This window comes from Lepus europaeus, unplaced genomic scaffold, assembly GCF_033115175.1.
Source record: "Lepus europaeus isolate LE1 unplaced genomic scaffold, mLepTim1.pri SCAFFOLD_3_1, whole genome shotgun sequence".
Lineage (NCBI taxonomy): Eukaryota > Metazoa > Chordata > Mammalia > Lagomorpha > Leporidae > Lepus > Lepus europaeus.
The window spans coordinates 113,500-128,521 of NW_026909276.1; the positions used below are offsets into that span (position 1 = coordinate 113,500).

General features: G+C 41.8%; 1 protein-coding gene across 1 annotated transcript in view; it reads left to right on the forward strand.

The window, feature by feature from the left end:
* Window positions 1-525: 525 nt before the first annotated feature.
* Window positions 526-15,022, forward strand: part of LOC133755299 (nucleoporin p58/p45-like) — a 36,738-nt gene continuing 22,241 nt past the window's right edge. Inside the window, exons 1-4 of the mRNA XM_062185456.1 lie at window positions 526-535; window positions 2,337-2,395; window positions 8,203-8,289; window positions 10,046-10,093. The gene's annotated coding sequence lies outside the window, so the exon portion shown is untranslated. The remainder of the gene's footprint in view (window positions 536-2,336; window positions 2,396-8,202; window positions 8,290-10,045; window positions 10,094-15,022) is intronic.

The following is a 15,022-nucleotide window of genomic DNA, read 5'->3' on the forward strand; positions in this document are numbered from 1 at the left end:
TTACTACATAAGAAAGTTATATGATTTCTGATATTTTTAAAAGTATGTATTGGATTATTTCAGAGTTTTATGCAATATTTAATATTGTAGTATTCCAATCTCAAATCCACATGAAATCTGTCTTCCCTTCATTGCATATTTCTAGAGACATGTGGATATAAATACAAGAGAAAAGTGATAGGAGGACAGGGGTTGTGAAGAAAGGTGATATTAATTTTATGTAAATATCTGTTTAAAGAATATATTTGTAAAATAAATAAATATAAACCAAACATGGCCAGATTGCACATGAACATGACTAAATATTTTTAGTATCAGTAATCAGAAAAGGTTGTCCATAGTTCTTAATCTTTGTTGGATTCTGCATTTGTCAATCCTGCTCCCTGATTGTCAGTCCCTGTATCTTCATAACAGGGACTATTCATTCTTCTGCATACAGGAAAAGATAAATCCTCCAAATTGTGAAGTCCAGCCAATGCATGGAGTATACAGGTTGGACACAGAGAAAATGAGTGCCTCGGATAGCAAACTCTCAGTGAGTGTGGTCTTCCTACTTTCTCTCTTCTCAGGAAGTCTCCCAGAATCCACACCTCCAATCCTAGTATGAGCAGCTCCTGGTGGCAGAGGTGTATGACCACCTAAATAGGAGGAACCATTCCTAGGAAAGGACATAAGGACCAAATGCTCTTTGGTACGGACTAGCTCTTTGATACCTGCAAGTTCATTTTCTGTTTCAAGGAGTATAACTGAGATCTATATATTCATGGCACAGTTGCTTCTCTGGTCTGAGATGCAGGGGCCTAGGCTTAGATGTTTGAGACTCATTCCTTAATTTGTGGAAATAAAGTCACTGTGGAGCAAGGGCAGAATCAGAGAAGCCACAGGAATTTGAACAGTGCAAATGATATCTTAGGTATAGAGGAAACCATGGGTAGGTTGTTAACCAAGAGTTAGCACATCACACTCCCACTCAAGAACATATCAGCCCTGACCACAGGAGCCATGCCCATCTCTATTTGGAGAGGAGCTTCTTAAGTAGTGGGAGATCCATGAAATTCTGTTTGACCTCCTTGTCTAGTGGGTGGCACAAAGCAGCAAATGTCAGGGAAAGTTGAGGTCCTGCTCTCAAAAGTGTAAGGGACACAGATAAACAGATGGATTTCAGGAGTTCCTAGGCAAGTAGCTATCAGACATTGTAATTTTTGTATTTGTACAATGAATTTGGGAGGCACACACCTTAGGACCTCATATCTTATTCCAGTGTATACAATAGAAGAGTTTTCCTAACTCCCAAATATGATCCATGGAAGATTCACAAATTACTTTAATAGAGTAGAGCAAGCATCTTTTTATTTATTTATTTTTTAATTTCTAAGCCTTTATTGCATATTAATAAAACAAATCTTTGGATATATAGCGATGTAAAATTTTAAAAGCTATAAAATTCCTAGAACTATGTACAGTCAATTTGAAGGAGGAATGGTGAGCACTGGTATAGAACACACTGCAACAAAACACAGGATTTATTGTTCTGCAAACCACCAGTAGTAAAAATGTAAAAGGTGGTACAATCTGAGTGAGCAATCTCATACGGAGATAAGATTTAAATGCAACATTTAAGTGCTATGTAAATGTACTCCTGAAGCAGCCTGTGAATTTTACCTTTAGTTTTTAGCTCAGTGTGATCCCTCACTTTGTGATATCTATCTCTTTTCTAGAACTGTTCACTTTTCTCTCATTCTTTGTCTTCTCATGGTCATCATTTTTAGCTTTTTTTGGTTTCTTGTCTACATTTCTTACCATCTCTGCTAGGCAAGCATCTTTTTAAAGGTTAGACATGAGTGCCATAGTAATATCAATTTCTTGTTCAAATATCTTAAAGTAAAATACTCATTGCAATTTTTCCCATGCTTTATGGAAGATCTGTATTAAAAACATATGTGTTCTATAAATACAGTGCAATTGTCTGAACTAAAAATTAAAATAATTATGACAGTGATCACCACTGTCCACAGTATAATTTCTCTATTCCTCACACATTCCTTTAAAATGTAAGCTTGTGAATCCATAAATTAGTCACCAGTATTCTACATGGTTGGCAGATAGAGGCCAATTCTGATGCATCACATCTGGTCTCAAGGTAGCAGGGCTGAGTGCCCAGGAAATAGACACATCATTTTCTTGTTTCTTTGTGAAGGGGTGCAGAGGCCTAGGGGAAATGAAGTCTCTCCCTTCCATGACAGCACCAGCACAGGTCCATGGGAAGGGATTTTTCAGGTCTATCTCAGTGCAGGTCATGTTGCTCACTCCTGTCCTCTCCTTCCCTGAAATTCTAGACTCTGCAACTGTCCTGATGCTGATTCAAAGGCACTGACTGTATTCTGTGTTCCTGAAGGTAAGTGCCAGAGGGAAAGATGCGGCCCACAGACCACGGGGGTCTCTGGGGAGTGGAACATGTGTTTTCCTCATTTTAGGAACAGAAGCATCCGTGGTTCTCAGGTGGGTGAGGCCTGATAGAGAGATGCTTGCCACAGCTCTGGGCCTGTGAGGGAGAGCAGTCATTAAAACCTAAGGTCTGAGGGTGAGGAAGCCCACCATGGACTGAGCTTCGAGTGATTACTCTGCTGGAGGTAGGTGCTTTGCTAGAAGGCCTGTATTATTCCATCATGCAGAATCTGATTTCACATGTTCCACAATGGTGTGGTCAATCCAAGATGGCAGTGGGACAAGGAACACCTGCAGATTGTATGAGCCAGGAGGTGTTTGGAGTGAGTCTAGTTCCAGCTCAGCCCCTAGAGGATCCTGTTACTGACCTATATGATGTTGGTTTATCCATCTGTAACCTGAAGGCATTCCCAGTACCAGTGACATAGCCCTGATTTCCCAGAGAAATCATTGTGAAGTGTGTGCAGCCTGTTCACAAGAGTGTAGTTGTATTTGTGGGGTTTGTTGTGTCTCCTCAGCAAGTGAAACTTCCTGCCCCATGCTGTACCTGTGTATCCTGCCCATAACAATGTATGGGTTTATAGTCACACAGATGCTAGTTTCCAAGAATACTGGATATCTAAGGGAAATTAGAGTGCTGAAGGATGATCCTATTTTCTTTAGAAAAAAGTAGTTTGCTGTAAGGAAGAATGATTTCATGAATGGAAATCCACCTAAAGGATAACCCTTTGGTCCACACCAGCTTAGTGCTTCACAGGCGAACAAATGAATCCCTTTTAAAGGAGAATCCTAGCATGGTATGGCTGAGGCAACCATGCATCCTACTGCCCAGAGAACTGAGTGATGATATCTTAGCTCATGCATAAGCTACTACAGACCAGGTGACTTTGGAAAGTTTGTATGATCTATGAGAAGCAAGGCCCTAGGAAATATTACTTATTGGAAGGGTGTTGAAGGTGTTGCCTGCAGTGGAAGGGGTAATTTGTCCTATTTGAGAGTCTATCTATATTGCCCCCAAACTCATTCCCAGTACTTCATTCTGCTTCCATTATTTCCAGAGTGGAGCTCTCTGAAGCCTAGTCTATAACCACAGTTGGTATAGAGATGTGATGATGCCCCCTCTGTCCTGAGAGTTCTTCCTGGCAGGACAAGAGAGGTGGTAAGAATCCACCTGCCTATAAGAGAGAAGGAACAGATTTTTAGGAGATAAGTGAGTGGACCAGTGTCACATGATTTGTGGATATCAGGCCCTCTCAGTTTTGAGCAGTGCTGTCTTGCCGCAGCTAGTTCAAAACTCATGTTTAGTTTTGAGATGGATTTTAGGAGTCACAGTCAATCTAGAACTGTTTAAAGAGACTTTGGCTTGACCATGGATGTCTTTATCCTTTCTCCCCATACTGTATATGGATTGTGTGAGCCCCAAAGATTTTTAATTCAAGTTTTTCTCACTTAATTCGTTATCAATGGTTGATAGTCATAAATTCTATAGACATTTAATATTAAACTTTTTTCAAATGTTTAAAATGGCAATCAATCCCTTTATTAATGGTTTGATAAATACAAGTGAAATGACATACAATGCAAAATATATGTAAAAAATTGAAGCACAGTCATTTTAAAACTTAACATTTATTTGAAAGGCAGAGTTACAGAGAGGCAAAGGCAGAGAGAGAGAGGTCTTTCATCCACAAGTTCAGTCCCCAGATGGCCGCAAGCCAGAGCTGTGTTGATACAAATCCAGGAGCCTGGAACATCTCCCAGGTCTCCCATGTAGGGGCAGGGGCCCAAGGACTTGGGCCACCTTCTATTGCTTTCCCAGGCAATAGCAAAGACTCAGATTGAAATTGGAGCAGCCAGGACTCAAACCAGTGCTCATATAGGATGCTGGCACTGCAGAGGCAGCTTTATCTGCTACACAGCACCAGCCCCTGCAGCATAGTCTATGATTTCTAGACTATCATGTGGCAGTGACCTTGCTGACATCCCTCTGGTTGGCATGGCTCATGCTCATTAATATATCTGCATGTGATCATGAAGTTTTAATCATTGTATTTGGCATGTAAATCAGTTTTTTTCTCACCAGTACATAACAGCATTTTATTTTCAACAAGTCAACAAAAAAAATGCAAATTTAAAGTATAACCACTATATTTATAATCCTGATTCAACATTTTAAGGTGGGCTCAGGTAGGTACTTCCTCTGTGGGTGTTGCCTGGGATCACAAATGAGCGTTAGTATATGTGCTGCTGAAGCGAGAACACAAATGAGGGTTAAGTCATTTGGGGCCTGTACTGGAGCTGGTGCCTTGCAGATGGCTTCACTCATGTGTCTGGTGGTTGGCACTATATCTCAGCTGGATCCTGTGTCTCCAACAGGCAACTCCCAGGCTTTTTCACAAGGTAATTATGTCCAGTAAAGCAAATCCCAGTAAGCAGTTAATTATTAAAACTTTGTATCATCTTTCCTGATGTTCCATGGGCTAAAGCAAGTAAAATGACAAAGCCAACATTGAAGGGAAGAAATACATAAAAGTGTAAATAAAAGAGGTATGCTGTTTAGAGCAATTGCAAAATGTAGTAGGGCAAGCACTGTGGTGAAGTAGGTAAAGCTGCCAACTGTGGCACAGGCATCTCATATGAGCACTAGTTTGAGTCCCAGCTGCTCCATGTCTGATTCAGCTTCCTGCAGATGTGCCTCAGAAAGCAGTGGAGGATGGCCCAGGTGCTTAGGCCCCTGCACGCATGTGGGAGACCAAAAGAAGCTCCTGGCTCCTGGAAAAACACACATTGATTCTAAGAGTCATACTTTCTATGGAATATTAGATGTATAAAAGCAATAGAAGTTCTATGGAAAGCACTAATGTGGAATCCTTTATGGAACACTTGTACCAGTAGAAAAATGGCTAATTCTACCCAGTATTTTCTTCATGAATTTTAGTCACACCATGTTGATTGTTTCTTTGTTATACTACAATTTATTTAAATAATAATTCTCAAAATTATAGCATTTCTTTGCAGTAGTATTGATTTTTTATAAAAAACCAATAGCAAATAAATGTTTTCATTAACCTTTAGATAATGTATTTAATCTCTACTGAGTGATAGAATTATGAATGCTCTTTCAGGGAGCATTTTCCTGCCTCTCTATGTAGAAGGAAATCTTCCCCTGTGGAGAATCTGATTTTGTTTTTTTTAGCTGATGTGTCCACTATTCTCAAGTCGTTTCTATCATGATCTTGCTTTTCACGGTAGAATCTAGAATCAAGCCCAGTCACTTCTCTTTGAACTCCCTCCATACCTTTTCTTCCAGATATGATTCCAGAGATTTGTACATGTTTCTAAGACAAAAGAAAGTGAATGTATCTCCAGTAAATTCATTACTTAGTTATTCCTCAGCTTGTTTTCAGCCATGTATTTTAGGAAATTTATGAGGGTTTATTATTTTTATTTTTTAAAGATTTATTTACTTATTTGTAAGTCAGAGTTACACAGTGATAGAAGGCAAGGCAGAGAGAGAGAGAGAGAGGTCTTCCATCCACTGGTTCATTCCCCAATTGGACACAACAGCCCGAGCTGTGCCGATCTGAAGCCAGGAGCCAGGAGCTTCTTCTGGGTCTCCCATGTAGGTGCAGAGCCTCAAGGACTGGGGCCATCTTCTACTGCTTTCCCAGGCCATAGCAGAGAACTGGATTGGAAGTGGAGCAGCCAAGTCTCAAACCAGCACCCATACAGGATGCTGGCACCACAGGAAGCAGCGTTACCCGCTACACCATAGCACCGGCCCCGAAGGTTTATTATTTTTAAAAACTTATTTGAAAACAAACAAAAAAAAAACCTATTTGAAAGGCAGAGTTATAGAGAAAAGGGGGAGGGAGGAAGAAAGAAAGAAAGAGTTTCTATCCCCTGATTCACTCCTTAAACAGCCACAATGGCTGGGGTTGGGTCAGACCAAAGCTGGGAGTCTGGAACTGCATCCAGGTCTCCCAAATGGGTGAGAGGGGTTCAAATATTTGGGCCATCTTCTGCTGCTTTCCTAGGTGGATTAGCAGGGAGCTGGATTGGAAGTGGACCTCCCAGGATGTGACCCAGTGCTCACATGACTACACATACATTTTGTGATTTACTCATTCTCTTTTTCTACCTGAAGCTCCAATTGCATGTATGAGGATACTCCAAACAGATTTTGGAGAGCTGAAATAAAAGATAAGGTTATTTTAATGCAAAAATTTTTGTTTGAAGTGCTCACACTAGGATTTTCCAAGAAGTTCATTGATGGGGCCAGTTTTGTGGCATAGCAGATGAAGTCACCAATAGGGACACTGATACTGCCAGTTCAGTTACCAGTTGCTCCAGTTCTACTCCAGCTCCGTGCAATTGGAGCTTTTCCAAAGGTGTGAGAGACTTGGATAGAGTTCCTGGTCCCTGGCTTCAGCCTAGACCAGTTCCAGCCATTGCAGAATTTTTTTTTTTTTGACAGGCAGAGTTAGAGAGAAAGGTCTTCCTTCCATTGGTTCACCCCCTTCAGCCGGTGCACTGCGCCAATCCCAAGCCAGGAGCCAGGTACTTCCTCCTGGTCTCCCATGCAGGTGCAGGGCCCAAGCACTTGGGCCATCCTCCACTGCCTTCCCAGGCTACAGCAGAGTGCTGAACTAGAAGAGGAGCAAATGAGACAGAACCAGCACCCCATTCGGGACTAGAACCCAGGGTGCTGGTGCCGCAGGCAGAGGATTAGCCTAGTGAGCCATGGCGCCGGCCGACATTTGGTTTTTGAGCCAGTAGATGGAAGATCTCTGTCTAGCATGCTGCCTATAAAATAAATAGATAATATTTTTTGGACAAAAAGAAGTTCAGGGGTCGACATTGTGGCATAGCAGGTAAAGCTGCCACCTGCAATGCCAGCATCCCCTGTTGGCGCTGGTTTGAGTCCCTGATGTTCCACTTCAGATCCAGCTCCCTGTTAATGTGCCTGGGGAAGCAATGGAGGATGGGCCAAGTCCTGGAGCCCCTACACCCTTGTGAGAGATCTGGGAGAAGCTCCTGGCTCCTGGCTTCAGACCAACGCAGCTTGGCCATGGAGGCAATTTGGGGAGTGAAACAATGGATGGAAAATCTATCTTTTTCTTTGTCTTCTTATCTTTCTGTAAACTCTGCCTTTCAAATAAATAAATCTTTTTAAAAAATTTTAAAGATTCCATATGATTTTAAAAATGTTTTCACCAAAGTGAGCTTATGTTTACTTCCACTTTCTGCAAACTTTTTGAAGTACTTTAGCTTAGTATATTGGTTTCATGGTTTGCTAAAGCTTTCTGCATTTCCCTTCTCTCTTTCATAAGTATGAGGAAATATCAGGGCCAGTGAGGTGCAATGGGTTAAACCACCAACTGCAATGCTGGCATCCCATATCGGAGTGCTGGTTTGGATCTGGCTACTCTTCTTCCAACCCATCTCCCTACCTGATGCAGCTAGGGAAGCAGCAGATGATGATCTACGTACTTGGGCCCAGCCACCCATGTGGAAGATCTAGATGGAGTTCTAGGCTGCTGTTTTTGTCTGGCTCAGCCCTGGCCATTGTGGTCATCTGGGGAATAAACCAGCAAATAGTAGATCTTATCTCTCTCTCTATCTCTAACTATCACGCTGCCTTTCAAAATAAATAAACATTTTTAAGAGATTAGAAAGTATGTATTGGTTTATTTTGTGTTGTTATAAAAATGTCATAAAATGGATAGTTTTATAATGAAAAATTATCTCTTGTAGTCTGGAATCTGGGAAGTCCAAGGCCAAGAAGACCCACCTGTAGAGGGCCATATTCCTGCATCCTAATATGACAAACATCATTACATGGTGAGAGAGTAAGAGAAAAATCTCATAGCCTCAGGCCATTTTAAAACTAGTGTTAATCTGTTCCTAAGAACTGAAATTATTGCCTTGGGGATCAGGTTCCTGACATATGCTTTTGGAATCAGACCGTATTTCAAATTCTATTAATTTTTTGTTCCTATTCTGAACTATTTAGCTTACAAGTGGATTTTTATTATAGTTACTCTATTTTATAGCTATAGAAATTAAATTGCAGGTTTTTTTTCCTGTGTTTCTTTCCTATTGGTAATCTTGTCTATCACCCTTTATATTATTATTATTTTAAAATTTATTTATTTACTTGAAAATCAGAGTTACACAGAGAGAAAAGGAGAGACACACACAGAGAGAGAGGTCTTTTACCCACTGGTTCACTCCCCAATTGGCTGCAATGGCTATAGCTGCATCGATCCAAAACCAGGAGCCAGGAGCTTCTTCTGGGTCTCCCATGTGTGTGTAGGGGCCCAAGGACTTTGGCTATCTTCTACTGATTTCCCAGGCCACAGCAGAGAGCTGCATCAGAAGTGGATCAGCCGAGACTTGAACTGGAGCCCATTTGGGATGCTGGCACTGCAGGCGGCAGCTTTACCTGCTATGCCACAGTGCTGCCCCCCCTTTTATATTATTTTTATATTACTCTTTAAATACTGCAAGATATTTAAAGATAGTTTAGGCATCTTGTAAGATAGTGTAGTCAGCAAACAGATGATTTTACTTCTGTGCACTTTCATGTGGTTTTATTTCTTTTTCTTGCCTAATCATTCTAGCTAGAAATTTAAGTACTATATGCAATTGATATGATGAGAATGCATATCCTTGTCTTTTTAAGTCTTAAAGGAAAAGCTTTCAGATTTTCACTAAGACTCTGGTGGTAGCTGCAGGGTTTTCATGTATGACCATCATTGTGTTCAGGTATATTTCTAGGACGACATCTAATTTTTTTTTAAGATTTTATTCATTTATTTGAAAGGCAAAGTTACAGAGAGGCAAAGGCAGAGAGAGAGAGAGAGAGATGTCTTCCATCTGGTGGTTCACTCCTTAAATGGCTGCAACAGCCGAGAGAGAGAGAGAGAGAGAGAGAGAGAGAGAGAGAGAGAGAGATGTCTTCCATCTGGTGGTTCACTCCTTAAATGGCTGCAACAGCCAGAGCTTGTCCTATCTGAATCCAGGAGCCAGGAGCTTCTTCCAGGTCTCCCACATGGTTGTAGGAGCCTAAAGACTTGGGCCATCTTCCACTGCTTTCCCAGGCCATAGCAGAGAGCTGAATTGGAAGTGGAGCAGCTGGGAATCTCAAAGGTGCCCATATGGGATACCAGCACTGCAGGTGGCAGCTTTACATGCTATTCCACAGCAGTGGACCCTGAACACTTAATCTTGAGAGCCCTTTTATTCATGAAAATGTATTGAATTTCATCAAATGCTTTTTCTGCATCTGATGTGATGATCACATGGGTTTTTTTCCTCAGCTTTATATTTTGGGATTTGATATTTTTAAACATTTTTTTCTTGTTCACTTCATATGTAGATATTATTTACATACACATATAGGTTTTGTCCTTTGTTCTGTTAATGTGATGAATCATTAATTGATTTGTATATATTTAACCATGCTTCCGTTTTACCACTCAATTGTGGTAACTGATCTTTTTGGTTTTGCATATATAAAGCTATGTTTTCAGCACACAGAAAATCTAATCTCTTCATTTCTATTTGCGTGTCATTATTTCTTTTTCTTCCCTAGATGCTTGGACTGGAGGTCATGTGACTAGATGCATTAGAAGTGGTGAGAGTGGGTATCTTTATCTTGTTTTTGAATTTTGAGAAAGTTTTCAACTTTTCACTGACTATGGTGTTACATTTGAGCTTGTTAATGGCATTTATTGTGTTGAGATACATTTCTTTTATACCAAATTTCTTGAAAGTTTTTTTCAACAGCCAGAGATGTGTTGATCTGAAGCCAGGAGCCAAGCACCTCCTCCAGGTCTTCCCTAATGGGTGCAGGGGGCCAAGGACTTGGGCCATCTTCTACTGCTTTCCCAGGCCACAGCAGAGAGCTGGATCAGAAGTGGAGCTGCCGGGACTCAAACTAGCACCCATACGGGATGCCGGCACTGCAGGCAGTGGCTTTACCTGCTATGCCACAGCACTGGCCCCTGTTACTTTTTTTTTTTTTAAGATTTCTTTTTATTTATTTGAAAGGCAGAGTTATAGAGAGGCAGAGAGAGAGAGAACCTCTATCTGCCAGTTCACTCCCAAAATGGCTACAATGGCCGGAGTTGGAGTGATCCAAAGTCAGGTACCTGGAGCTTCTAGGTCTCCCATGTGGGTGCAGGGGACCTAAGGACTTGGGCCATCCACTGCTTTTCCAGGCCATAGCAGAGACCTGGATCAGAAGTGGAGCTGCTAGGACCCAAATTGGCACCCATGTGGGATGCAGGCACTGCAGATGGTGGCCTTACCCACTACACCACAGCACTTGCTGGCCCCTAGATTATCAATTTTATTTTATTATTTTTGAAGATTTATTTTATTTATTGAAAGACAGAGTTACAGAGAGAGGTAGAGACAGAGAGAAAAGTCTTCCATCCACTGGTTTACCCCCAGATGGCTGCAGTGGCCAGAGGTGCACCCTTCCAAAGCCAGGAGATTCTTCTGGGTCTCCCATGTGGGTGCAGGGGCCAAAGGACTTGGGCCATCTTATACTGCTTTCCCAGGTCATCGCAGATAGCTGGATCAGAAGAGGAGCAGCCAGGACTAGAAGCAGCACCCATATGTGATGCTGGCACTTCAGGCCAGGGCTTTAACCCACTGCACCACAGCATGGGCACCTAGATTATCAATTTTATTGATGCATAATTATTCATATTAATGTGTAATGATCCTTTGCACTGCTATCAATCATAGCATCTCTTCATATCTGGTTTTATTTGCGCTTTTTTTATTTGATGTAAGAATTTGTCAGTTTTGTCAAGATTTAAGAATATGCTTACTCTCTATTATTTCATGATCTATTTTTTATTACTGTTTTGATCTTTGTTGCTTCTTTTTCTGCTAACTTTATGTTTAGATTTTTCTTAATTTACTGAGTTATAGATACCATTAGGTTACTAGATTATTTCAGATCTTTGATTTTTATTTTATTTTTTAAGATTTTATTTATTTTTTTAAAGATCTAATTTATTTATTGAAAGACAGAGTTACAGAGAGAGGTAGAGACAGAGAGAGAGGTCTTCCATTCACTGGTTCACTCCTTAGATGCCTGCAATGGCTGGAGCTATGCTGATCCAAAGCCAAGAGCCAGGAGCTTCTTCTGGGTCTCCCATGTAGATGCAGGGGCCCAAGGATTTGGGCCATCTCCTACTGCTATCCCAGGCCATCACAGAGACCTGGATTGGAAGAGGAGCAGCCAGGACTAGTACCGCCGCCCATATAGGATGCCGGCACTTCAGGCCAGGGTATTAACTGGCTGCACCATTGCACTGGCCCCAAGATTTTATTTGAGAGATAGAGTTACAGACAGAGAGGGGGACACAGAGAATAGGGTCTTCCATCCACTGGATCAGTCCCCAGATGGCTACAATAGCCATAGCTGGGCTGATCTGAATCCAGGAGCCAGGAGCTTCCTCTGGGTCTCTCACATGATTGCAGGGGGCCCAAGCACTTGGGCCATCTTCTGCTGCTTTCCCAGGCCATAGCAGAGAGCTGAATTGGAAGAGAATCAGCCAGACCCGAACTGGTGCCCATATAGGATTCTGGCACTACAGGTGTAAGCTTAGATCTGGCCTCCAGATCTTTTATGTTGGAGTGATGTTGTGATATGTTTTGCTGCATTCTATAAGCTTTTTTATGTTTTGTTTCTTTTTTTTTTTTTTTTAATTTTTGACAGGCAGAGTGGACAGTGAGAGAGGGAGACAGAGAGAAAGGTCTTCCTTTGCCATTGGTTCACCCTCCAAAGGCCGCGCTGATCCGAAGCCAGGAGCCAGGTGCTTATCTTGGTCTCCCATGGGGGTGCAGGGCCCAAACACTTGGGCCATCCTCCCCTACACTCCCGGGCCAGAGCAGAGAGCTGGCCTGGAAGAGGGGCAACCGGGACAGAATCCAGCGCCCCAACGAGGACTAGAACCCGGTGTGCCGGCTCCGCTAGGCGGAGGATTAGCCTGTTGAGCCACGGTGCCGGCCATGCCTCAAGATATTTTTAACTTCATTTTTAAGTGTTTTTTGAACCAATAGTTGTTAAGAGCATATTGCTTTATTCCCACATATTTATAAATTTTATAAACTACCTGTAATGGTTTCTATTTTCATGTCACTGATTTGAAATTATATTTGACATAATATTAGTCTTATATTTTTAAGACTAGCTTTGTGGGCCGGTGCCATGGCTCAATAGGCTAATCCTCTGCCTGCGGCGCTGGCACACTGGTTCTAGTCCCGGTCAGGGCACCAGATTCTGTCCCAGTTGCCCCTCTTCCAGGCCAGCTCTCTGCTGTGGCCCAGGAGTGCAGTGGAGGATGGCTCAAGTCCTTGGGCCCTGCACCCCATGGGAGACTAGGGGAAGCACCTGGCTCCTGGCTTCGGATCAGCGCGGTGTGCCGGCTGCAGCTTGCCGGCCATGGCAGCCTTTGGAGGGTGAACCAACAACAAAAGGAAGACCTTTCTCTCTGTCTCTCTCTCTCTCTCTCTCTCTCTCTCTCTCTCTCACTGTCCACTCTGCCTGTCCAACAAAAAAAAAAAGAAAGAAAGAAAGAAAGGAAAAGACTAGCTTTGTGACCTAATGTGTGACCACATATATTCCATGTGCACATTAGATGAATTTTCATTTTGCTGCTTTTGGATGGAGGTTTTGTATATTTCTGTTAGACCCATTTGTTCTCATACATTGTTCAATTGAACTGTGTTTCTGTCTTTTCATTTTCATTCTGTCAGTATGATTTAGAGTGAATGAGTCTCTTGTATCCAACATATAGTCATATCTTAGTTTTGTTTTATTCATGCATCCACTCCATGGCTTTTGTTTTGAAAATTTAACTCATTTACTTTCCAAAAAATTATTAATAGTTAAAAATTTATTGCTCAGGCCAGAATTGAGCCTGGTGGGTAAAGGTGCCACCAGTGATGCCAGCATCAAATGTAGGTACTGGTTTGTATCCTGGCTGCTCTGCTTCCTAGCCAGCTCCCTTCTAATAGTCTGGGAAAAGCAGTGGAAGATGGTCCAAGTGTTTGGACTCCTGCCACCTGCATGGGAGACCTGGAAGAGGCTCCTAGCTCCTCATTTTGGTCTGGCCTAGCCCTGGGCCTTTGTGGCTATCTGGAGAGTGAACCAACAGATGGGAGACCTCTCTCTCTTGGTCTCTCCCTCTTTCTCTGTAGGTCTGACTTTAAAATAAATAAATATTTAAAAAAGAGAACTGTTCACTAAAAAAAGGATTTATTACTAAGATTTTACTAACATTTCTTGTTTTGTAAATTTATTCAACTTTTTCTTCTCATTTCTATGTCCTTTGTGACTTGATTACTTTGTATCGAATATTTTGAATATTTTAAAGAAGCTTTTTCAAAAAAGATTTATTAATTTATTTGAAAGGCAGAGTTACAGAGAGGCAGAGAGAGAGAGAGAGAGAAAGAGAAAGAGAAAGAGAGAGGGAGGTCTTCTACCCGCTGGCTCATTCCCCAAATGGCTGCAATGGCCAGAGCTGAGCTGATCTGAAGCCAGAAGCCAGAAGCCAGAAGCTTCTTCTAGATCTCCCACATGGGTGCAGGGGCCCAAACACTTGGGCCATCTTCTACTGCTTTCCCAGGCCATAACAGAGAGCTGGATCAGAAGTGGAGCTGCCAGGTCTTGAGCAGGTGCCCATGTGGGATGCTGTCACTGCAGGCAGCAGCTTTAACCACTACACCATAATGCCAGCCCCCAAAAAGCTTTTGGTTGTCTATGAGGATGTTTCAAAAACATTGGAATTAAAAGGTTAGGTTATTTTGGTGAAAATTATTTTAAAATATTCCCATGTTTTTTTGAAAATACATATTGCCTTGAATTTTAAGAGATCTCTCATAGATTTCTTCCTAGTAGTTGCACTTCTGCTTATATAAAACATCTCATAACATGCTGTTTTAATCTGATGCCAGCATTGTGATACAGCAGGTTAAACCACTGCCTGTGATGCTGGCGTCTCAGATCTGAGTGCCAGCTCAAGTCCCAGCTATAGGTTCCTGATAAGGTGACTGGCAAGGCAGCAATAGGTGGCCAGCTACTTGGGCCCCTGCCATCCACCTGGAATACCAGAATTGAGTTTCTTGCTCGTGACTTTGACCTTGCCCACACCCAACTATTTTAGGCATTTTGAGAGGGATCCAGCAGTTGGAAGGCCTCTCCCTGTGTGTGTCACTCTGCCTTCCAAATAGATAAATAATTCCTTTAAAAAGTTGATACCCTTAATTTTGGTAATTCATATAAACTATCCCTTTACTTCTTCTCCTCCAACGATCTATGTTTTGATGTCACATTTTGTGTTTTTATATCATTCAGAAAGTATTGCTGCCATAGTTGTTTTTCATTGTTTTGTCTTTTAACATTTATACTAATGCAATTGATATTACCTTGATATTAGTGGTTTGAATTTGACACTGTATGCACATGTGCTGATGAACTTCCTACTTTCACATGATTTCCTTATTCAGTTACCATTCTCTTCCTTTTACTTGAAGAATTTTCTTTAGT